General features: G+C 34.4%; 1 long non-coding RNA gene across 1 annotated transcript in view; it reads right to left on the bottom strand.

Moving 5' to 3' along the window:
• Positions 1 to 15,569: 15,569 nt before the first annotated feature.
• Positions 15,570 to 25,752, bottom strand: part of LOC145675720 (uncharacterized) — a 33,421-nt gene continuing 23,238 nt past the window's right edge. Inside the window, exon 2 of the long non-coding RNA XR_014129197.1 lies at positions 15,570 to 15,889. This is a non-coding gene — a long non-coding RNA (uncharacterized LOC145675720). The remainder of the gene's footprint in view (positions 15,890 to 25,752) is intronic.

Genomic DNA, 25,752 nt, shown 5'->3' with positions numbered 1-25,752 from the left:
CCAAGTTCGTTAATGGAATCAATTCTTTAACATCTTAATGAACAATGGTGACTGTAACGGTAGCAACATACGCTCTATTTTCTACTATTGAAACAAAAATATGTAATTGTAGAAGTTACGCCATTTTGAAACTTGACGTGATCCTCTTTCCTGTCTTTAGCATAGTCCATATGTGTCAAAATGTACTGTTATATAGCATATTATTGTTTGATTTTTCCTAAGGGTAAGACACATACTATTTATGCACATACTACTTGTAAAACTGTTCTAAACTGACTGAAGGAGAAATTTTTCCTCACCTGGGAAAACTCATTTCTACTTAAATTATTGACAGAGTACATGTAATCAGGGGCAGATCCAGGTCCGACTTCTGGGGGGGGGGGGTTGTCATACTGCTACTTTTAAGGGCTCCAAACTTTGGAATGTTTTTTATATATATAAAATAAGAAAGTTTCCTCTTCTGGGGGGGGCGATCGCCCCGATCGCCCCTTCCCTGGATCCGCCCCTGCATGTAATTGTGGAAAGTGTGCACTTTCACTGTTGCCAGTGAGACAGTATTTGTGTATATGTATATAAATAAAATAATTCCGACAACTGTCACAGTGTACTTGTGTAAGACTTCATGCTATTCATTAATGTTATGAGTCTCCGCTGATGAATCAATATACATTTATTTAAAGAAGCCATTCCGAGAAGTTTTCCCTCTGTCCGATCGAAGCACGCAACACGGAATCTCTTGCCAAGTACGCACATACGAAGTTCTAAAACTAGCAAATGTGAACGAAGGGACGAACAATAAATAGTTCACTTAATAACACAGCATTTTTAGGTTTAGTATTATTCTCTGTATTTTCCCTAAAATTGTCGAAACAAAGAATTAAACATCATGCATGATACGGTGTGGTGTAAGAATAGGAACAAAATTGGTTGTCATTTTCTCAAAGGAGGTGAATAAAAATCGGCCTTTTTCCGCCTATGATAGTCCTAAAAAGTATAGGTGTTCATGAAACAAGCATATTGCATGGATATGAGGTTAGAACATTATATCTTTGTAAAGCCCGTTATACATCGTCATATTTTTCCATCAAATATTGTATCAAACTTTTCTTTGATGGTAATTTAGTCAAATAAGTTGGCTAAAACTTTCGCACCTAATTATAAACGATCAAATATAAGAATGAATATACTTGCTAATTTGTTTATATTTCTTGATGCAATTGTTAGGTTACTTAAACGTATCTGTGTAGTTTTATGGTAGCACCTGCTTGTGTAACCATAATGAATAAGGTTGTAGAAATGAATGGAATGACTATTCATAGTTACTTCTGTCTCATTTCCCTCCTTTTTTGCCATTCCCAAATAAATCTTATTTTCATGGTTCCTTTCTTGGTCAGTAAATACGTATGAATCTATATTCTACTTATTGGTCCGATACTTATATTTCGTCTAATTCAGTTAATTTTCGAGTAACTTTTTTAACTTTGGGGCACTGATTAAGAATAAATAGTCCGTCATAAAAATGCTAGGCTATTGTTTAGCTTTGGGGGACCAGGTTTTTAATCGACTCTTTTGCGATATTCTATTCATATTCGGTTAGGTTAGGTTAATAACATTTAATTGAGACAGTATTGTCGAGCGAGTGTAGGCGGGTTAGAGTCCCGCAGGGTACATTGTTTTCTGTCTTCGTTAATGTTGGCCTCCCCATTACTAAGCAATTACGAAATGTTAGGCCTTACAGTTAAAATGAGAGAGTTCTGTGGGATATTAAATTCCGGAGGAACTTTTCAGTGTAGGAAACTACTAATATATATTTAGAAGTGCGAAATATTACACACTCTAACCTATGTGATTTTAGGCAACATCAAGTGTTTTTCACACTATCCTCATTTTCACTCTCACCTTCAGCCACTGATGCCTCTGCCTCTTGCAAACCCAATCCTGTGCTAACTTGTGGGGCCCATGCTTTGCTCCATCTCTGAATCGGTTAAATATCATCCTCGCTTTTAATGGCCACCTATTGTAAGTTGCTTTTTCTGTAGTCTCTGTTTAAATGGTATTTGTCCGATGCGTATTTATACCTTAAGGGTTTTCAATACTGCGAAATTAAACTACCACTAAGTTTAGAGTTTTTCTGTAATATCCTCAAACCAAATAAAAATATTCAAAAAGCAGAAACGTAGTGAACTAAACAATATGATTTTGCGTGTGATACCGTTATCACAACTCATCTGTCTGCTTTGATTTGCAACTGTAGATAGATTTAACAGTTTTTGCGGGTTCTGTAAATAGCAGCATAAGGGAATTGTGGTAAAGGTATCACATGCAGAATCGTATTATCTAGTTCACTACGTTTCTGCTTTTCGATTATTTTTATTAGTTTTTGAAGATATTACAAAAAACTCTAAAATTAGTGGTGTTTAATTTCGCTGTAGTGAAGACCCTTAAAGAAAGTCCTCGTAAAGTGAATCTGCACTCATGAATGCAACTCCTACCCTGAGAAACAATTTTTAAGACATTACGAATTAATTTCGTGAAGAAATAACTACATATAATAAGATAGCACATGATCATTCCAGACACATCATATGCAGGCATATTGTCAATCTGTACGCAATAATCTGAGCATGCGCCAAAGTAATAATATACCAGAACGTCTTAAGAAATCATTTAAATCAAGAAAAGTGAAAGATGTTTTTAATTTCACGGAATATTCTCAATCTACGCAATTTTGGGAAGTCACCTGTGGTATTTAGCCCTAATATTCTTTAATTTTATAGGTATATAAAATAGATTACTGCTAGTATGCATCCAAAGGATGTCAACTGCTTTCCATCTCCACATTATACTCGATTTTAATACCACCGCATAGTGATTTTCGTTTGTTTTCTTTGATACAATGTTGGATAGAAATAGAACAAGTTCTAATTTAGAACGGTTGTATCAAATGTTGTAACCAACCCAAAAGTTGCATACAACTTGGTATCATACCTGTTCAAATTCCACTCTGATGAAATATTTGATACAATATATGATGGAATAATTGTTCGTCTATAAAGGGCTTAAGATGCATATGAAAAATATTGTGGCAAGACACATGAAGAAACCCACAAACTAAGCATGGTTGTTAATATTCTGTCAGTTTAGGAGTTTCTTTTGAACTTGCAACAAGAATTTTAGGAGAGGGAGTTTATGAACCATTATACTTCTAAACTTATCAATTACCATTTGCGTAGTGTGGTTCACCGTGCATGCCGTTCACCGTGATACAGGCCCGTATCCAGGGGGGGTCTAGGGGGGCCGGCCCCCCCCTAAATTTTGGCTGCCCCCCTACAATTTTCACGGTAGGCTTGCAAATGAACTATAATGTGGTAATATGGTTGGATCGGCCCCCCTAACTTCAGCCGGGCCCCCCCTAAATTTTGGGGCTGGCTACGGCCCTGCCGTGATACGATCATAAACAACAGGGGACTTATGCAGAGTCGTTTTGACGCGTGACTAGTGACATACTAAAGAATTCGACTAATATATGTTTCCTGCAGTAGTCAGGCCTCTAGTATGACGCTAATCAAACGTCAAAAAGACTCTGCATAATGCGGTAGATATCTATTCCAATGAGGGAAAAGTATAGAAATTGCAACTTCCAGCCACTGGAAACTGGAACTCAGGGTAATCCTGGTTCACGTGTCAGGTTATTTGTAATGTAGAGTTTGTACAGAGTTTCATCTTTCCAACTTGAGGGACTAATGGTACACTCCATTTATCTTATTAGTTATAAACCCCATATCCCTTTAGGATATACTCTTTAATAAAAGTACTGATTAAAACCTAGCTCGAGGTAGATACTATGGATGTTTGTAAATTAATTTGAAAGTTTTCAGCCATTTTATCGTGATGCGAACATAAGTACAGACAGCATTGCTTTCTATGTGGAAAAAAAATAGAAAAAGTTTCTTTCCTCTTAAAAAGGGATAAACGACAGCTTATTTTTAATGAGGAATTTATACCCCGAGTTTCATTTCCCTAACTTTAGGGATTTACGTAAAATTCTATTCTGAGTAAAACATTTGAATCATCTTTTCGTCTTTACCTCCTTCGGCATAAGAATTTCAAAAAAATTCTATCATTCATTGCTCTCGTAATAAAAGGAATTTTCTGTCCAAGTCTGACGTTTCTACATATACTAACATGACCTGAATTTTCAGTGAATCGTTTTCACTCTTCCACATAATTGTACAGTTTGCCCCGTTCTCCTTTAACAAGAGAAATATTCGAAAACGTTAAAATACGTGTTTCCTTTATTTTTCATAAAAATGTTTATATAACCAATTTCAAATTTCCAAGTTAAGCAATTTTTGTATTAAGCATTTCCTGAATAGATAATGGGAGAACTTTATATTATAGAAGTCAACCTATTGGCCTCTTTCAAGTGAAATTTTCGCAAATGTTGAAATGCGTATTTAATTTTTATTGAAGAATTTTTATATCGATTTTCACATTTCACACGTAAACAAATCATTACAATGGACACTTTCTCAAAAAAGTAAAGTAATTTTAGATGTTATAGAATCGAACCCAGGTTTCTCCCTTAGAAGTGGAATTTTCGAAAATGACATAATACATTTTTTATATGAATATATTTACCGAATTTTATACCTTCAACTTTAACGAACCCTCACATTATACACTTCCTTACAAAAAAAGGGGAGGATTTAGATCTTACAGAATCGGCCCCTTTTTTTCCCCTTAGGAGAGAAATTGAACGTTGAAGTACGTGTTCTCTTATTTTTATATAAGAGTTTATAAACTGAATTTCTTCTCTCCAATTTAAGCAAATCCCATACTCGACATCTTGTGAATAACTTTAAATTAAGGGAAATGTCAATATTAAAAGAATTTTCAAAAATGTTTAAAACCATGTTCTCTTATGTTTGCTTACGAGTTGGTATATCGAATTTTACATCTTCAACTTATGTGAATCCTCACATTAAGCATGTCTTGAATAAAGAATAGGAAATTTAGAAATTATACAAATGATCCTACTTTTCGCCTTTAGAAGCGGAATTTAGGAAAACGTTGAAACACGTGTTCCCTAATTCTAATTTTTGTTTCAAATTTTATACATCCAATTTACAGTTCAACTTAAGCAAATTCTCACATTGGCACTTTCTCAATAAATACAAGGAACTTCTATATCATCGAAATTGCTCTCTCTTTCCCCTTAGAAGCGGAATTTTCAGAAACGCTGACATATGTGTTTCCTTATTTTTAACTAAAAGTCTGTATATTTAATTTTAAATTTTCAACTTAAGAGAATCATCATATTCGGCACTTTCTGATTAAACTAAGGAAAATTTGAGGATTTTGTTAATGTCTTCTTTTGGAGTAGAATTTTTGAAAACGCTGAAACATGTGTTCCCTTATTTTTGCCCGTGATTCGTGAGATACACTATTCTTGGGGGAAATTTTGAACCCGTCTTTATCCACTCAGAATGAATATTTCCAAAACTCCTTCCTCTGGATTCTCTCGTTTTCCCTCAATTCCTTGTTTTCACTATTTCGTTCATTCTCATCACAGCTGTCACTCTTAGTTTTGGAACATAATGGTAAGATGCTAAAATAATAATAGCAATAATCTTAGAAAAATCTTACTCACTAGTCTAGTGGCATGGGCCGCGTCTTTGGTGCACGGTGTTCCGGGTTAATGCCGTGTGAGAGATAGTTTTGAAATTTTAACGCATTACAGTGGTTCAGGTTTCACAAACTGTAGGTCTACATCTCATGTAATCTGGATGCTAAAAATGCACGCTAAACACCGATCAATCAAACAAAATAAGCGAAATTAAAAACATGCATTTGACACAAAGTAGAAAAGTCATTATTTTAAACTACCCATTCTAAGTTCCTATTAAGAAAAAAATATTTAAGGAAACAGTTAAACCTCATCTTATTAACGAGTGTTATTTTGCTTAAATCCCATGGCCAACCATTTTGATTACCATTTTTCCATCATTGTCTCAGTTTTACAAGTCATGTGATATTTTTCCGCCTATAATATGTAGACCTTGACCCGACTTCCCGTCAAAAGGTGCATTGCATTTAAAGTTCTTAAATATTCTGAATGTTTATACTTAAAAAAAGAAGTCATCACTGAAACTGCATCAAGTGAACATATTGATTGTTGGGTTTAGCGTTTAACTTTACCTTTCAGCGCCGAGTCTGTATGAAACGGAAAGAGGGACCTACTGAGCAAATACTAATCAATTAAAGTAGAGTTACGATTATCCGAGTTTCGATTAACCGAAGTGCCGTGTTATTCTAACAAACAAAGCATCTTTTAAAAACAAGTCTGGTTACAACGATAAGCAATCTGCAGGTTTTAGTTTCACCAACACGCAAAAATAAAGCTGGTGTAAAGATAATGACTCCCACCGACATTGCTACATTTAAGCGACCGAGCTTTAATTGTTGCACGCCTTTAGTTTCAGTTTTCGCGCCGCAGTCACAATACAAGAAGTATATTTTGTGTAACAGAGCAGTGTGACCGACAGAGGGTATTTCTTCGAGTTCTCCTGACCGTTCGTAGAAATGGATAACAAGCTAACATTATGATATTGCAATGTTTACTCAATATGGCGGCCAAAAAACAAGGCAGCTTAATGAAGCAGAAGATTACGAAGGACTTTTTTTTTTCTTAATAATATCTTTTGCTAAACAGTACCTTATTTGTATTATGTTTCAATTATCAAGTACCAATATCATGGCTACATTTTATTTATTGTATAATGGTTAATTCAGTATGTACGTATGTATGTACTGTATGTCCAACAAAAATAATAAATACAGTAATAATAAATAATTTAATAAAGAGAAATAATCAATAAGCAACAATAATAAATAATGTATAAAATTTTACATGCATCCATCCGTGTTAACCGAGTTTTTGCTTATTCGAGTTAGATCCAGTCCACATTAGCTCGGATAATCGATACTCTACTGTAATTGTAATGAAGTAAATAAAGTATAGAATAATAAATAAATTGTCGTTTAATGTCAAACCTGATCTACTATTCGTTTTTTTAACAACGACAACATTGCTACCAGGAATCAAATGTGGGCATACACGCGCAGAAAGTTTCCCCGCTAGAATTAACAAATTAAGGTGTTCAGGTGAACCTATTATTTTATATATAATCTAAATAACATGTATTCTGACAGAGAATGAAACCCATGATTTACATTCCATAGGCGATTAAATTTACTGTTAAAGTAATTAACTATTGAAGCTCCTTTCTAAGATATTCTGCCCCTATTAAATAGCCTCTTTCAGTTGTGTCGAATTTTATTGCTAAGCTAATAATAATGAAAATGACAAATCATAAGTAGTCTGTATCAGAATCCTTATGTCTGAAGCCCGTAACTTCTTTCGTTTAATACCAAGTTTTCTATGCTTGGATTAAGTGATTTCGAACTCAACCATGATTGGTTTGTTGATGAGAGTTTAGCATCCCCTGCAACAGCAAGACTATGTGAAATATGGTCCTACAGACTAACGTTGGATCCAAAACACAGTACTCTGGAATCGAACTCTGGCCTCCAACGCCAAAGATCTGTATGCTAGCTATAGAGCCACAAGGCAATTCTCTAGAAGTGTATAATGTTAGGAGAAACTTTTCTCTTCTGTTCCTCCTTTAAACTTCCTGATTTGTATTTCACTCTAACAGTGAAGAGAGATATTATATAGAATAAACCTACAGTTTAAGGAAGGATCTGAAGTTGTGTATTGCGTTTAATTCTCACTAACTGCGAACTGAGCTTTCTCCTGGATATATGGTTAACGTACGCACCTTTTGTGGCGAAGAGTCAGGTTCGATACCAGAAGTTTAGATGCTTAATTTGTGGTCATGTAACGACATATATTTTAACAAAACCAATTTGGAATTTCTTTTTGCCAAATTGTAAGACTAAGGAAGACAGCCAAACATTATTATTTCCACCCACCATCTTATAAATTCCTGCTTATTACTGGTATCCCCAGACAGAATTAAAATAATCATTTCCCGGATTAACCCAAATTATGATGTTTACAGATAAAATATAAAAAATGGATCAATCCTGATTATTTAGGGCCTTGTTTCTTTTTCATTCTGATTTGCATTGATCCAAAATATTTATTTCGTGATATAAGTTATTTAAAAGAGCTGCTATTTGCACTCGAGTGAAATGTATTGCTCTGTATTCTGTTGATTGACCACCAGCTCGGGGTGTGTTATAAGAAAATCTGTGCCATTCGCCTGTGCTGTTACAACCAGAAACTGTATTGTTACTCTTTTTTCGTTCAATTTACTAATTTGAATTCTTTCGTTTCTTTTTAATGTGAAAAAAATAGCGAAGATAAATATACTTCCAGACCATATTTCATTTTATTCTTGCAGTTATTGTATTTCTAACTGTGCCGAGAATAACTCAGGATAATCTACAACTCAGGATAGTTGAGTTGATTGTGAGTTTAACGTTTCGTTCAGTAGCGGGACTATCTGAGATTTTGACCCACTGATTAACGTGGAATCCGAGCCATATGAGCTCCCGCCGGGAATCGAACGCGGGTCTCCCACGCCAAAGGAACGTACGCTAACTGCTTAGCCACGAACAAGCTTTCTACCTCAGGATAAGCTAAAATCTAGAAAGAGTTTCTTCAACTACTGTAACTCTCTATATTTCTAAATGAAAATTAAAATTTGTCATATATATATATATATATATATATATATATATATATATATATATATATATATATATATATATATATATATATATATATATATATATAGGATAGATTTAAGACACGACATTTTAAAAAGTATGACAGTTTCGGAAAATTTTTCTACATTAAAGTTGTCCACTACGTAGTTAATTGGTTCAGTAGCAATTTATTACATAATGCATTAATGTCTCCTACAAAGCTGCCTCAATCGGATTTTCTTTGACATTTACATCAACGAAGATTATGATAGTGACATAAATCCTCAGAAACAGACCGAACTGTTTACGAATTTTGTTAGTAACAGCTAATGTAGTTCTTATAATCTGTTATGAAATACTTATTTTATTTGTATCGTGATCATTTGAACTTGGTTTGGGTTTCACCTTAAGCTGTAGGCCCACTGTAGGCTCACGTACCCCAGGTGCAGAAAAAGGTAAACAATCTTCATCAAACAAAGAAAACTCAAATTTTGAAAATTGACTCTCATTATCATTTAATAATAATAATAATAATAATAATAATAATAATAATAATAATAATAATAATAATAATAATAATAATATCTATGAACTTAGCAAAAATATTGCGTTTTTTAATCGCAAACTTATTTAATTTTGTCTATTCAATTCAATTTATTATCTATACTGTAACAAGTTCTAGTAAACATTCGCATTCATTTTAATATGTGAAGAATAAGAAAGTTGTTTGATTATTTATTTCTCTCTTCATTATAAATATACTACACACATGTCCAAAACTTAAGGGAATGTTAATTCGAAAGGTACCGGTAATCCTTATGACACGTTGATCCGGTGAGTGTCACCCATAAGGTCGGGTTAGAGGTCTAGTCAGATTTCGCAAGCTGCATCTGGGACCCAAGTGTCACGCCAAATCTTATACCGACGGTTAGGGGAGAGAGGGGTAAAACCGAACCACATAGCACCAATAGCATTATGGTGTTGGCAATAATATTTTATGATTGACATTGCTGAAGATAGTGTTACCAATGTGTAACATCATATCCATATTGCTCTGGTTTGTTCAGGCGTGAAGTGAAATATTCCACTCAGGTACAGAGTGCAGTAAAGGCGAACAGAAGGCTTGCAACTTGTTCGAATTTCCCCTACTTTAAAATGCTGATATTGAGCTCGTATTTCAAAAATGAAATGACACAATAATTTAAGCAGGTTAGTGCTGCAAGAACCTTGTAAACCGGTGAGCCCAAGCTCTAAAGAAGATAGGCCTACACCTTGCACATCAAAAAATGAAGAAATTAAACAGTTTGTTTCTGGCAGTAGTGCAATATCAACACACCAAATTCGGCAGTAGTCCTGCCCTCCAAGAAGCGATATTCAGACGACATCTCCACCTCTATCAACATCTGATGCCAATAATATCAATGAGCATAGCTTTCACATAACACTCACAATTTATTACCGCTTCTGTCAACTTACAGTCAAAATTCGAGAAGGAAGTCAGCACAACAGATACAATCAAAAATACTGACATCTATTCCCATTAAAAACAACTGCAAGAGAGAGTGAAAAAGAGGGACAATTCAACTTGCAAAGCTTCTTGTTCCATCGTAACTTGATTTTAATGGATGAAGGCGGGCAGTTGAATAAAAGCTATTACTGTAGTTTCTGCAAGAAACAGTACTTCGATTCTCCTGTGAAGAATTGGATTCAGTACGACAAGTGTAAAGATAGATGCCACGATGATAGTAGTGATAGTAGTGATCCAAAAACCTCGGCAAACAATTTATACTTGTGATCTGTGCCGTGCAAAAATGAGTAGGCGTAGAGGAGTCAACAATGAAGAGCGAAGCCTGCACAATTATAACTCTACTTGGACCTGTGCCGCTAAAAGAAATATAATTTGTAGTAGTATCCGGGCAGGGCTATAGTGAACTAAAAAGTTTTCATACTTTGTCTCTAACAAACATTGGGCTGCAGATTTACATATATTAAAAGATTTAGTGGCAAATGCTATAGTGTAACCCGTTTTTCATTCATATGTTAAGTTCATATAGGCTTTTGTCAATCATATTTATATTCATATTGTCAGTCATGTTTTGCCAGTGCCATAATCTATATAGTGTCATTGTACAGTGTACAGTGTAATTTTCTATAAATTACATTACTATAAGTAGGTCTTTAGGACTTACCTCACTAGTGGGGTAAATCCGATTTTTGGTATGTCTTCTATAACTGCTCATTTTACTTTCTACTATTTAGAATAATGATCAAACATTATATCTGTTTAAAGCACAAGACATTATTCTTTTATTTACCCTTATTTTTAAGTGTACGGTATTCCCCTTTTCTCCCCTACATGAATTCCCATTGCACTCCGACCCGCCAGATGCATTCCTCTCACACAACACTACTACCCACACCTACTGTGATGTATAGGCACAGTGAGTGGACCCCAAAACAAAGGGGTAGTGTGGTGATTCCGAACTAGTATGTCGCAACACATTAGTGTGTTATCAGTCCCATAGAGGGTCGAGAAACTTTGGAATTTAAAAATTATGAAGCATTTAACCCGTCCACGTCCAAGGAACATAATTGCCCCATTTCTTTAAATTATCCTAAATTTGTAATGAATTGTTTAAAAGTGTTTCAATTTTTTAGTGTTGGTTGTTAAAGCTTCATAGATTACCAAAATGAGATTGATTGTAAATACAAAAATCTCTGAAGTAGTTTTAAAATCAGCCTCTGGCTTCGTATAATTTTTAACAGTTACTCATATGGATTTATGAAGTATATAGGAAACACTAATATTAGCACACACACACACACACACACACTATAATAGCTAACACTATTCAGAGAAATTAAATGATTAAAACACTTATCATAAATTTAATTGTTTATGCTTATTATCTTTTAAAAGTCCTTTACTGACCATAGAACATTTGTATCATGCCATAGTTGGGTAACTGTTGAAGTGATTTATAGAACCTACATGTCAATTTTAGCCTAAATAACTTTTTTTTTTTTTAATATAATCGATCCTTATGACCTGCCTTACGATCCTTATGGTCCTGAAGGAGTTAATAATTAGTTAAAGTTGAGTTGATTTTGAGTTGAACGTTCTGTTGAGCAGCGAGGCTATGTGAGACGTGGACCTACTGATTAACGTGGAATCGGAACCACATTAGCTCCCACCGGGAATCGAACCCGGGTCTCCCACGCTAAAGGCACGTACGCTAACCGCTTAGCCACGAAGGAGCTCATAATTAGTTAAAATCAACAATCTTCAGACAGACTGAAGCAACCAACGCATCTAGAGACAGCAACAATGTTCAGAGTCACTATTACACAGAAACTAATGGTCTTATAGTGTTATCATTTATATTATCAATAAAAAAAATCAAAGTGTATCCAGGGGCGTCATTTCATACTTCCCTTGAGGGGGCAAAAGCACACCGACATAAGACTTTCACGTTTTGTACTAGTATATTAGTAGACAATCGATTAAAGTATGTGTTCATCAAACTCTTTGGGGGGGGGGCAACTGCCCCTTCCTGCCCCTCCTAAATGACGCCCCTGAGTGTATCGCGAAGTCGTCAGCGTTCAGTAAAGTATCTAATCAGTCAAAAAAGGTTGTTAATCACTATTTTAGAATATGTATTCATTATAGTGTCTTCAGTATTGGTCATACATTTGTATGAAAATGTTCTTGAAACTATTTTTATTTCTTGAAATATATGCACGGATATATTATTATTGTTCTGCACAATACGATCAACTTTAGCGTCCCATTACCATTTCATTGATTTTGTAGATATTACACATCCTCCTATTAACTTCATTTACCATGTATCACTTTTCTTCTTTTAGAGCTATAATCAAAACTTATCTACACGTGATTTCTTGTGTAAATGGTGAATATCTACTTCTCTTAGTTTTCATGTCACGATGGTAGATCCATATAGATTAAGTACATTCGTTGGAAAACTACGGACTCTGCCATGTACAACTACGGTACTTCATATAAGATATATCACACACACACACACACAGGGGGACGCGGTGGCTCAGTGCTAGAGCGTTCACCTCCGGTGCTTGGAGTCCCTGGTTCGATCCCAGCTCGCGCTGTGTGGACTTTGTGGTGGGCAAACACCGTGCTCGTGGGTTTTCCCGGAGTTCTCCCGTTTTCTCCCACTTTCTTCAACCACCATTTCATCATCACCGTCTCCTTTAGCCTAACTGGCCGTGGGACGTAAAACTTAAAGATTTCATTTATATATATATATATATATATATATATATATATATATATATATATATATATATATATATATATATATATATATATACGTCGCATGACAACTAGAGGAACGTAACTCCAAAAATGTGGTTTTCGATTTCTTCATGTTTGGACATAATTTTGAAAGCCTCACTTGGTGTAAATGCGACATAACGCCATCTGTTCTCCTTGTCGATCATCATTTGCAATGTAGCTCAATTACCATCCTATTAAAAGCACACGTTTCTAAGAAAATGATATTTTTGTCCTCTCGCCTGTAAACTTACGAAAATGGAATTACGGTTTTCTGATTCTCATGTGGCGATATATATATCAGTGAAACATTAAGGAAGAGCTATATACAGGACTACTCCTTATTAAATAAAATATTTCGTGTATTATGTGCAATGTTTGTGGGTTCGTTGCTGTGAGAGATCACTATGTTCTGAATCATTGTCAATGATTATTATTTATGATCCGCATAAGATTTACACCATTAGAAATCCTTTCTTTACTACATTTCCTGAGCCAAAGTATTCTTGTTTTAGATATGGACTGTTGTGATTAGAATACCAGTTCACCGATATATACAAGTGCTTTCAGATATATCATACAAATGGTATGGTATTAACTGAATGTACATATAACCGCCACCAGGTTATAAAAGTATTTTTTGTGGACGTTCTATATATTTCCCAAAGACAGTGATTAATTTTTCGATTTATACTTTATTCTGCGACGCAAATAAGCTCTTTCTTTGGTGGGAATTACTTCCTTCCCACGCAACTGGACAAAGAAATTTTGATTGTTTTTCATATATATATATATATATATATATATATATATATATATATATATATATATATATATATATATATATATTTAAAACATTGCTTTTTGGTGAGAACGTTTCAGTAAGCGGCGAACCTTTCCAGTGTTTCTCCCTGACTTATTAATATGCACGGTATATATTCTACAGTTATTTGGAACTGAATTAAGTGCTTTATTTAATCGTTTATGGAAATACTGCGATTTAGAGCATATCAGGTGCAGAAGCGACTGAATGGCACCAGCCACTCGCTTTAGTAGTTCGTTATCTATACTTTCACGCGCCCGAGTTATCGCAATGTCTCGTGCGTCGTGGCCAGTGGACTAAAATTAACATCAATTCTTTTCCATATTCTGTTTGCATGTACATATAGGTGAATTAACCTGAGTGCTTTTAAGAATGAACTGTAATCATTGATTATTGGACCATTGCAGTTCGTATCTCGAACCTCTTGTTTCGGAGAGTGTTACTTCACGTTTCGAGGTAGCAACCACACACGTCGCGTCGAGATTCAAGTATAATATTGTGCTAAGGGGCATACGCTATTAGCCGGTGAAGGACGTTTTCTTACGGCTAGCCCCAATCAATAAGTCTCAGGTTTATATACCTAGTGCGTAAAGTTATAAACTAGACTAATTTTACCAAAGACTCCTGTCGACTCTTCAGGACTGTTTGGAGCAGCAACTAGATTACTACGTGGGATTATCCCGGCGACACTTCCCCCAAGTGCGTCAATGGTGTGAGAAAAGTGTTTATAGTGAAATCTCAAATATAATCTTCTTATTTTCGAAGTATTCTTCTTTATTTCTTTCTTTTGGGCTTTCTTCCATAGTAGACTAGCACCAACAGTAGATATATATCAAAGTGAAAATGGCTGGAGTATAGTGAAAAGTAAAGTGTGATTTTCATAAAGCAAATAATTATACATAATCAGTGTTAAGTGTTGTGATCGTTTGTCTTCGTTGTTTTTTTCTTTTTAATTGTATTCTAATAAATAAGTGTAGTGTCATTTAACCCAGTATGTTTTCGTTGTGTTTGTGTGCGTTGTGGTCTGGATGACTGTCTGATCGTCCATGAGGTTTTCGAGACGAGACATACGAACCACTCGGCTCCTAATGCTCATCTCATCGTTGAGACCGACGAGCAATTTGGGAACAATTTTGTAATTCCTTCTTGGAGAGATCCTTCAACGTTCTACCCAGGTAAGTCCAGGTCTCAAGGGAATACTCATTGTCAGGACCACGTCGGAATACAACGGAGGACAGACCACGATCGAGCGATTATAAGCAAATGGTGCCCGAACAGGGACCCGACACTCTGGGCGGTTACAGACACTGAAACATAAATGGTTTTCATGATAAAGTTAAAGATTTTAATTTAGTGAAGATACTGTGTTTTCATAGGAAAATTTAATGGTAGGCTATTATGTAAAATACGTTGCTTTTACTTTATGTTTATCAAATCATAAAAGGTTAATCTCGACACTTCAATGAACTGAATACAGACAATTACATATACGTATATTTTGATACTGTATTCTCTCTCTTCTGTACGACTTTCATGAAAATGTTAAGCTTCATAAACTATGAGAGGTTGGATACCGAATATTATATAATTATCACGAGCAAACGAAGCAGTTACAAGATAAAAAGCACCACCATTAAAAGTATGTCTATATCTGCATCATAGAATTAAAAAAAACTATTGATTTCGTTTCGTAACTACATTATTCTTTATTACTGAATATAGGAAAATACATTTAATTTATCCAACATATCCAATTCCTCCAAGGTTCTGAACGCCATATCCCCAAGCAGTGTATTCACCACTTCCAGAGGCACCTGGTCCATATCTGCCAAGTCCATAGCCACCGAAACAGTGTCTACCAGGACCATAACTGTCGGCTTCATATTCAACAAGTCCATAGCCTGCTGCATCGTACCCACCTATGAGACCGTATCGACCATAAATACCAACCAGTGATACTTTTCTCAGAAATATGCGATTATTGTTCTGAGTACTGACTCCAGTTCCGAGAACAGCTGGAATAAGGACAGAGAGAGAACATTATTAAAGACTTAACATTAAACTTACATATTAAATCTGTACTATAAAACAAGGTAGGTTTATTTGTGTTTCTTAATATAATAATCCATGATATTTCAACTTACTTACACTTATTGCATATTCATTAGATGAAATTCGTAGTTTGTTTTAATAAATCTGCTTAAATAAGAACATAGGAAATAAAAATATTTATAAACGTCTATCAAATGAAAGTAGGAAACCTAATTAAACATATGGAATATTCAAACTGGAAACTAATCTCATGAGTGGGAGGGAAGTTTTTTAGGGACTTGAATATTCGAAATCGTCAATATTCGAGCAGATAGTACTTAGCGTAAGACCTGCTACACAGCACAATCAGAGTGAAAATTAAAATAGACATCTGAAAATAGATAGAAAAATCAGTCATCATAGAACACGTGATTGGCATTTAGTTTAATATTCAAGATTGTAACAACTAACTTTTATAAGCGCAATTAGTAGGAAGTGTAACTGGAAATTTCGTTTATAATTTTTCATTGAATTAAATCATAGTTTGAATTAAATTCAAGCAAGTTGCATACAACCCAGCTCTTTTCTAGAAGTGTGATCATAATTTTGGAGGATATGTTATAAAGGCTGATGTTGTGAGTAGACATTTGCATAAATTACTATGTTTTCAAGTGTTCTTTGGCTCTAGGAATTTGCGAATAAACTATATTTTGATGTCATTTGTGTCCAGTTTACAAATAAAATACAAAGAATATTGAGTAATCTTGAAAGACAACAATCATTTAATGAATTTTCTTTGATTAATATCCTGCCTTATTATCAAACTTACACGAAAAATTTTAATTGTATTAAAGAATTTCACTGCTTTTAAATATCGAAAGAATCATTTGATTTAAGAAAAGTTTTGAGATTCAAGCGCCTAGGATAATATTTTGTAGTGAAATTAATTATATACAAAAGTTAATGATACTTTCTGACATCGAGGTATAAATATAGAATATAGGAAGTCTTATACTAGTATTTACTCAAACACTATCATAGTTCCTTTTCTGTTCTTAGTGCATAGAAGCTCAAGAATATACTAAGAGAATGCACTTCCAAATATCAGACGCTTAGAAATTATAAACAATGCATTCTCTTGTAGTAGGTAACTTGAAATTAAGTATTATTTATTTCAGCAAAAATAACTTTAGCTAAAATTGAGAGAAATATTGCCAATCGTGTCTTGTTTAAAGTATTCCAGTACGGAGTCGATAATAACTAATATATCTGATAGACACGTGGATAGAAAAAAAATTTAAACGATATCTAACCCCGGAAATTTGTGTTAATAGAAACACCTTGAATTTAAATTTTTGTTTCTAATAGTAAATCGAAAATAAAACGTTTGAACAATATATTTAGCTACCTCTATTTGAAAAAATCATAATGGAAGGCATGTTGTAGTTTTGAAGAAGTTTCAAATGTTCACACATTCATGTCTATTAGTATTTAGAATATCCGTGAAAGTATTATATGTTTACAAGATTAAACTAAAAGCATAAGATGATACATCTCTTTTTGCTGTTCTGAACTGTCCTAACACTTAACCATTTTGAAGACAATTTTTGGGATCTTACGAGAAAAATATATTTGTGGAATCTCTTAGAAATATAGTAAAAGAATGTTTGAGAAACCATCCGAATAGCTAATGTATATATGAGATTTATTGTTACTGGGTTCCAAAATAATGCACCACTTGCAATGATAAGTTTCATTTCCAAAACTACACTTCAAAGTTTCGATAAAGAAGATGCTTAACTCCTTTGTTATAAAATTGTGTCTTTCTTATTTCATTTACAGACCATTTTCGCTGTTGCCACTATAGTGTCATTTGCGTATGCAGTTGGAGTGCTTGGTGCCGTCATTGATTATTACGTAAGTATATTTTAATAAAAGCATAGTTTAATTGAGGATGTGTTGCATTAACACGTGTGCTGAAAGCAGAAGCGTCACTTGAGGAGGGAAGAGGCTGCAGTTGTCCTCCTTTACTTGAGAAACATATGTTTTTAATAAATGGTATATTACTATACTAATAAAAGATGTGAAAGTGTTATATCAGTGGACATTCTTGACCTCCCCTGGCAAAACCTGAAATGAAGCTCCTGGCTGAAAATAGTCTGTTTAGATATTTCTATTGATAGACCCATATACAAATATTGTTACCTCTAGAATAGATAATAGCTGAATAAAAGATTTGTCGTGGTTCGAAAACAACATTGTGATATGAGTTCAGATGTTTTACATCTGTTTTAGTACATTGGTTACGAAATTTTGGTCGTTTAGTAAAAATTAACATGAAAATAAATTAAGAAATTTGAGAATGCATTAAAGATTTTTCTATACCACTTATTCGTTCATGTGAATATTAGTAGAGCACAGAAGTAAGAATTGTTGATAGTATCCACAAGAATCTAATGGTATATTAAGATTGAACAACACAGATTTGTTTTTAGTTTTCAAGGCTTATCCACGATACTGATTTGCCTACGCATTGTGACCACCTCTCAGGAGAAAACATGCAATAAACTGAAGTGTGCAATACTTCCAGTTGATGGTCCAGTTGTAAAATGACAACACAGTCTTGTTGAACCAGATGGCAGCGTAAGAAGAGTTGTTTGATACCAAGAGTTGATACCAAAATTCATGCAAGAGTAGGAACTATGAATACCATGGTGAAGTTATGTAATTATTATATCAAGAATTTATCAGATACATTCAGATTATCCAAATTCAATTCAGATTATCATCTTATTCCTGTATATAGACCGTTTAATATTAAAATTTTAAAGATAAATTAATTATCACAAAGTATTATATGGATTTTTCACTTAACCACTAGAATGTTGTCACCAATGATTAGTCTGATCTTCATAGCAGACTCATGTGTTGTAGTTTTGCTTCTGGCCACTAATCGAATAATTCGTAAATCACTAACTTTATATTAATGACATTAGATACGAAACCTACTACGAAATATTTCGAAAGTATTGAAATAAAATATGATCATCGCTACAATTCTTGTATTTGCACTCGAGACAAACACATTATACATTGGTTACATACCACGCACAACGTCTGGACGTTATGCTCCAAGATGAATTTGATTTTTCATATTAGGAGTGAAGCATTTTTATATGTCTCATATTCCTTCTCTTTTTATATTCAAGGAATATGAAAATATACATTTATGGTAATGGACGTTTTTTCTTGACAGTAATAATATAGATGAACTTTATGAAAATAGTAGAAATTGATAGAATTGGAGAAAATAAAGTGTATGGTATCAGAAGCTTCCTTTTCTCTACTCAGGAAAATACATTTTTTGACTTTGACAAAGAAAATATAGGTATGTTTGAAATCGTTAGGGTTATCTTTGTCTTCGTAATTATATAATCTGTATTATTATAAATCAACTTACTTAGTTGAGTACACCATTTACTCAAATCAACAGGCTACCATATTACCCAAGACTGCTACGTCTTTAGTATAACTATGACTTTTCGCATAATACTCTTTATTTAACATATTAAGCTTAACATACTCTATCATCAATACTTTTACTTTCTTTTTAACCAAAATCGAATCAACTTCTACTACATTATTTATACGTAAACTCATTAGACACAGTGGTCGAAGTGAGACGGTATGTGGTGGTATGTCATACCGCCTCTGGCTTTGTAATGATGAAGGCATACCGCCTCTGGTTTCTCACAAGGAACCCTAGGTATCTATCAGAGCCCGATTTTTATGAAACTTTGTACGTAGATAGAGTACCTTGGAAAACACACACAGCCAAAATTGTAGCTGCAGAGTCCAAGACGTTGGGACACTAGGGCTCGAGAAAGATCAAATGTGGAACGTCAGTACAATAAGGACATGGTGAGAAAATGCATGTTTTTCTTTAAAACTGGTTATTGTAACGACACGAAATGAGCATACATGGATACGAGGTGATATATATGATCTGTTAAAAGTGATAAAAGGAGTATCCACCATCTTGGAAGATTCCATGTTGAAACTGGTGTGATTGATGTAAATGAGAAGAGGGTCATGTGATGCCTCAATTTGAACGTAAATTGACGCAGAAACCTGTTGGTGAAGTCTGATGTGGGATTACACTATTCCTGTGCTTCTGGTAGAGTGGTTTAGATACAAAATGAGCAAAGGTATCTCATGACACTCGAGCAGATGGAGGGTATGGAGCGCTATGAGTGAACTGATAGGCGTTCTGATTTCTGTTCTATTAATGGAAATATAATAAATAGTTACAACTTAATGCTAGCCATGGCATTATTATGAAGAACCCGTCGTATCAGCACATCCACACTAATTATATGTTGACTCTGACACAAATCATGTAGTGCTAAAATTATATTTCGCTCTGTTTTTCTAGTTGCACTAATCCCACTCATAGCGCACCATAACCTGCATCTGTTCGAGTGTCATGAGATACACTTTGCTCATCTTGTACTAAACCACTCTGTCAGAAGCACAGAAATAATGTAATCCCACAACAGACTTCACCAACAGGTTTCTGCGTCAATTTACGTTCAAATTGAGGCATCACATGACCCTCTTCTCATTTACATCAATCACACCAGTTTCAACATGGAATCTTCCAAGATGGCGGATATACTTTTCGTAACTTTTAACACATCATATCTACCATCTCGTATCCATGTATGCTCATTTCGTGTCGTTACAATAACCAGTTTTAAAGAAAAACGTGCATTTTCTCACCATGTCCTTATTGTACTGACGTTCCACATTTGATCTTTCTCGAGCCCTAGTGTCCCAACGTCTTGGACTCTGCAGCTACAATTTTGGCTGTGTGTGTTTCCCGAGGTACTCTATCTATGTGCAAAGTTTCATAAAAATCGGGCTCTGATAGATACCTAGGGTTCCTTGTCAGTGATAAAAACATACCGTTACTGAAGAGTAGATACTAGTTGTCTTTAATAAATCCATTTTTATGACAGTAATTGACTAATAGCTTTGTATGTAAAAATATTTTAATTATTTTGTAGAAATAATTTCTAAGTTGACAACACCAACATTTTTGTTATCTTTTTCTTACCTTTTGTTTTTAAAATGAGGTGTCTTCAAAGAAGTTCATTTAGTTTATATGTTGATGCCCCATACTGAATTGTTTCTTTCTTATGTATGTGTGTGTCTTCTTGCCTTAAGGCATATAAATGTCATGTTTAAGCATGGGCGGATTTAGAGATTGTCTGCTGTGGAGGCGAATCTTCCGGGAGTTTGGAATACCCCTCAGTCGAGTGGAGAGTCCGAGAGTTTTCCCATGGGAAATTATTAATTTAAAAACTCGATTTTTGAACATTTTCATGTATAATTCTCTATAATGCAACATAAGGAGATTGATTTTTTATTATATTTTTTTTAGAAAGTTGCCAGGTGATAACTGTAGATGTTTTCATATAATTCCATAAGACAGTAATATACTTCATTAACGGTTTACTGTAGATTCAGGTAAGCAATAGCATAATTACATCGGTTGCATAATAACAACCAGCTACTATACAAAGCCATGGAACCAGGAATACACCGAAAATACCTTGAACATAACCATTTAATATGGTTAATTAAACACAACCGGATAAATAGTAATTAAACATTTTATTCCAATAATTCCTTATTTATTCAACGAATAATAATTAATACACTTTTCTTCCCAATTGTTAAAACGCTACTAACAAAATATGCAAACACTTTCCATCAACTACCGTACTCGTGGGTTTTCTCGGCGTTCTCCCGTTTCCTCACACTTTCTTCATTCCACCATTTCACTCGTCTCTCATCATCACCCTCTCCTTTAGCCTAACCGGCATATCCGTGGGCCATAAAACTTAAAAAATTTCATTTCATTTTTTTCCATCCACTACAACAGGGTATCAAAGTATCTCCATGTCTCTCGCCCCGTAACTACAGAGAAGCTCTCCAATGATTTTAAAGTCATTATATAAACTAACTAACTAACTCTATGGACTATGGAACCCGGGGGTTCAATGCCGCGTTCACGAAAGCTCTCCACTGACTTCTATCCTTAGCCAATTGGATCCAGTTTCGACTTTGTATTCCTATCTCTGCGAGATCCATCTTAATATTGTCCTCCCATCTGCGCCTACGTCTTCCTAATGGTCGTTTTCCGATTGGTCTTCCAATCAAGACTTTGAAAGCGTTTCTACTTTCTTCCATTCTCGCTACCTGACCTGCCCACCTAAGCCTTCTAGACTTGACGACCCTAATAATGTTGGGTAAACCGTATAAATTATGTAGTTCCTCGTTATGAAGTTTCAGCCATTCCCCATTTCCGTTCCTCTTGGGTCCGAATATTCGTCTCAGGATCTTGTTCTCAAATACTTTCTGTCTATGTTCTTCCCTCAGAGTAAGCGACCATGCAATTTTTTAGGCAACATACTGTCACTGTATTTCAACATGTCGAGTCAAAATCGTAATAGAACATACCGCCTCTGCTTTGTTTCCATTTCGAACACTGATTAGACATTTGCCTAATCATGTCTATCCAAGGTATATAAAATAGCAGGTAGCATCAGTTCGCGTTTAGCGTTCTGATTGGCTCCCTGTCCGTGACGTCATGTGGAGGTATTGGGTCAGATATTTTTTGTTTACCTGCTTGTTATACTTCGCTCTTTACTCGTAAAACTAATTTCAAAACAACATAATTTTGAAGGTCCTTCTCTTTTTAAATGCAAAGAATCATGCATTATTTTCTATTCAGAGGTGAGACAACATAATTTCAAAAATAAATAAATACCACCAATAATAATTAATTACCTATATAAATAAAAATGAATATAATATTTGCTCGCTAACTTTTCCTAGACCTCTGGGCCGGTTTTTATAATTTTGGGTACATGAGATGACCTGGTCTAACCGAGATTTTTATCACATTACTTTGATTAAAGGGCGAATTATAAGGGGAGAAAAAGGTTCAAAATTTATGCCTGAAATATAGGATCTTACTAGCCCATCAAGTTAGAAAGATGAAACTTGGTATATAAACTGCTCATTAAACTTAAGGAAAAACATGTCCCATTATTTTTTGAAAATTTCCGTTTTAAGGGGAGGAAAAAGTATTTTCATTCATATAAATAAAATCATTGTAACAATGTTGGACGGCTAACTTCTCCCCTAGCCGAACTCTTTTCTCGGTCATTAATAGCTTTCTTGGAAAGGAGAGTTGAAATGGCTATAACAATTAAACAAATAATGATAGATAGTAGAGCAGTAATTAGAATTGTATTACAAATATAATTACAAGAATCAAACAAGGAATACTAAGATGGGCAGGACATGTACAGCCAATTCAGGAAAATAGAACTGCTAAGAAGGTTATCGTAGGCAAACCAGGCGGTCGAAAGAGAAGAGGCAGGCCTAGAAAAAGAAGAATAGACGACATAGAAGAGGATGTTAAGAAATTAGGAATTAGAGAGGAGAAGAACGGCAGATAATCGAGAAGCATGGAGGAGAGTGGTTAGGTAGGCCAAAGCCCTTTACGGGCTGTAGCGCCGACCAGTAAGTAAGTAAATAATCGGGCAATTCTAGTAGGAAGTTACTCTCTATTTTCGAACATTTATGTCCCCTATGGTTATATGTATATTAAAATTACATCTATGTTGTTCTACTGTAGCATGCATGCTATTATTTAAGCTTTATTCTATTTGCTTCGTGTTTTATTGCTCACTTCTTTATTCTGTTTAAGGTATCAGAGATGGCTAATCGACTGTCCATTGAGGAAATAACTAAAATTGCTGTGAATGACTGTTTGTTGTTCAGGTGCACCAACATAGTACTCATATTCTGGGTCCAAAGACAATGCAAACTAACACAGCGAGTTAGTGACTACGGGTGACATCTAGAGAACTGATAGATCTGTCTGTAAAAGCATGGTCTCAGGAAGAAGTGAGGACGTTGTATGATCTCTTCTATAGAAGTCCATTCATATTAAAACACAGACCGCACGAGGAAGTAGGTATACACGTCATGTTGGTGTGTTATAGTCAATGACAAGTTACAATATCGACCATGAAAGCGTCTTTATTGCCAAAAATAGTTTCCGGAGGATTCAGAAAGTAGGATGAATGCTTCTACAAAATGAAAAGTATGCTGACTGCTCGACAATATTCGTTTTTGCGATAAAGCTGTGTTTCACCCAAGGAATATGTTAAGTGACATAACAGCTGTTATTAGGCAAATTAAGACCCCTGAGACAACTGAAATAAGTAGAACAATCCAAGAGTCAGGTCATAGTGCGGTGTTAATTCCCGTATTATTGATTCCTATCTGTTGCAAAATTACCATGAACATTGAACATTGCTTGGAAATGTTAAAAACTTTTGTGTAGACACGATTTTCTACATGGAGCAGTGCGCGGCTTGTGATGTAATAAAACTGCTAACTAAGGGACATCGACGAGATATGATAGTTTGTCCGTTACTGAGAGGTTGCACAAATTTAGATTATACAAAGCTCTTGTGGAAATTATGTGCACATCAAAAATACTGTACTCACCTGTCAATAATTGAATTATTATGGGAATGAGGGAGATATCCACTTCTATAAAAACATAAACTTGTCGCTGAAGGATGTGTCTATATGGGCTGCAAAATATACTATGTCTGTAGTATATGTTTTTCAAGTACATGTTATCCTTCCACAAAAACTCTTTGATTTGCATACTGCCTGTACCAATTGTAAAAGGTACATAATTATTGAAGTATATGCTATATTACTGTATTAGTAATGTAAGGTACAAAAAATTGTTGCAGGAATACTTTCTTTATAGCTATATTTATGTACTGTACAAGTAAAAAAATATCTCTCTTAAATATCAGATCATCCCTTGTCCTCATAGTAATAGAGATACTCCTAGCAGTGGTACACGTACGTACTCCTAACAGTTACAAACGTACTACTTTAATCTTTCAACACTTAGTTTTACTAATTAAACTTTCAGCACTGTTTGTGTATCTTTTCCGAAAATAGAAACCATGGATAAAAATTTACAGAGTAATCAGAATTTCGTAATATAGGTAGTTAAAATACCATAATGCCTACCACTTTGATTAGTTCAAGAGTACATAGTTTAAACTGCAATATGCATACATTAAAACATGTCAATGTAAGTATAAAATCAATACATTCAAAAGAATAATTAGAAACATCTGCAGAATAACATAATTGCTCTAGTATAACATATTCAATTTGAGTATAACATAAAATATATACATAAACTTAAATTGACATTAAAAAGTAGCAATAACATCTGGAAGGTAGTATCTCAAGGAGAAAACTTATGTAACATAACGGATACTTATACATGAAATATCCAGATTTTATTTCGTCTGGTAACCAATCATAAATATTACTACTGTTTTGTGAAAATGTAAGAAATTAGATGTTTCACAGTGTATTTTTTTACATTATTCTAGTTCCTGAGTTATATTCTAGAAATATGACTTTTTTTCTGATTCTGAAGTTAATAATGTGATTAGCTCCTAAGAAGCAAGTGTATGTTCTGGGAAATAAAAATAGAGCTTGACACCCCTAACTATTTGACAAGTTTAAAAAGAAAAGAGATTCCGTATTCAGAGAACTATCGTACATTATAGCATTCTTTAACATTACTAGCATTTGACGAAAAAAAAATATGTTCAAATTGAGTGTAAATTCTCATACGTGTAATTTTCGAGAAAGTCGGTAACATCAACTTTCTTTTATTTAAAGTCAAAAATGCATGCTATATGATACTTTATGGCACCTG

This window comes from Thermobia domestica, chromosome 18 (genome assembly GCF_964235325.1).
Source record: "Thermobia domestica chromosome 18, izTheDome1.hap1.1, whole genome shotgun sequence".
Lineage (NCBI taxonomy): Eukaryota > Metazoa > Arthropoda > Insecta > Zygentoma > Lepismatidae > Thermobia > Thermobia domestica.
This window is presented reverse-complemented; position numbering and strand designations above follow the sequence as displayed.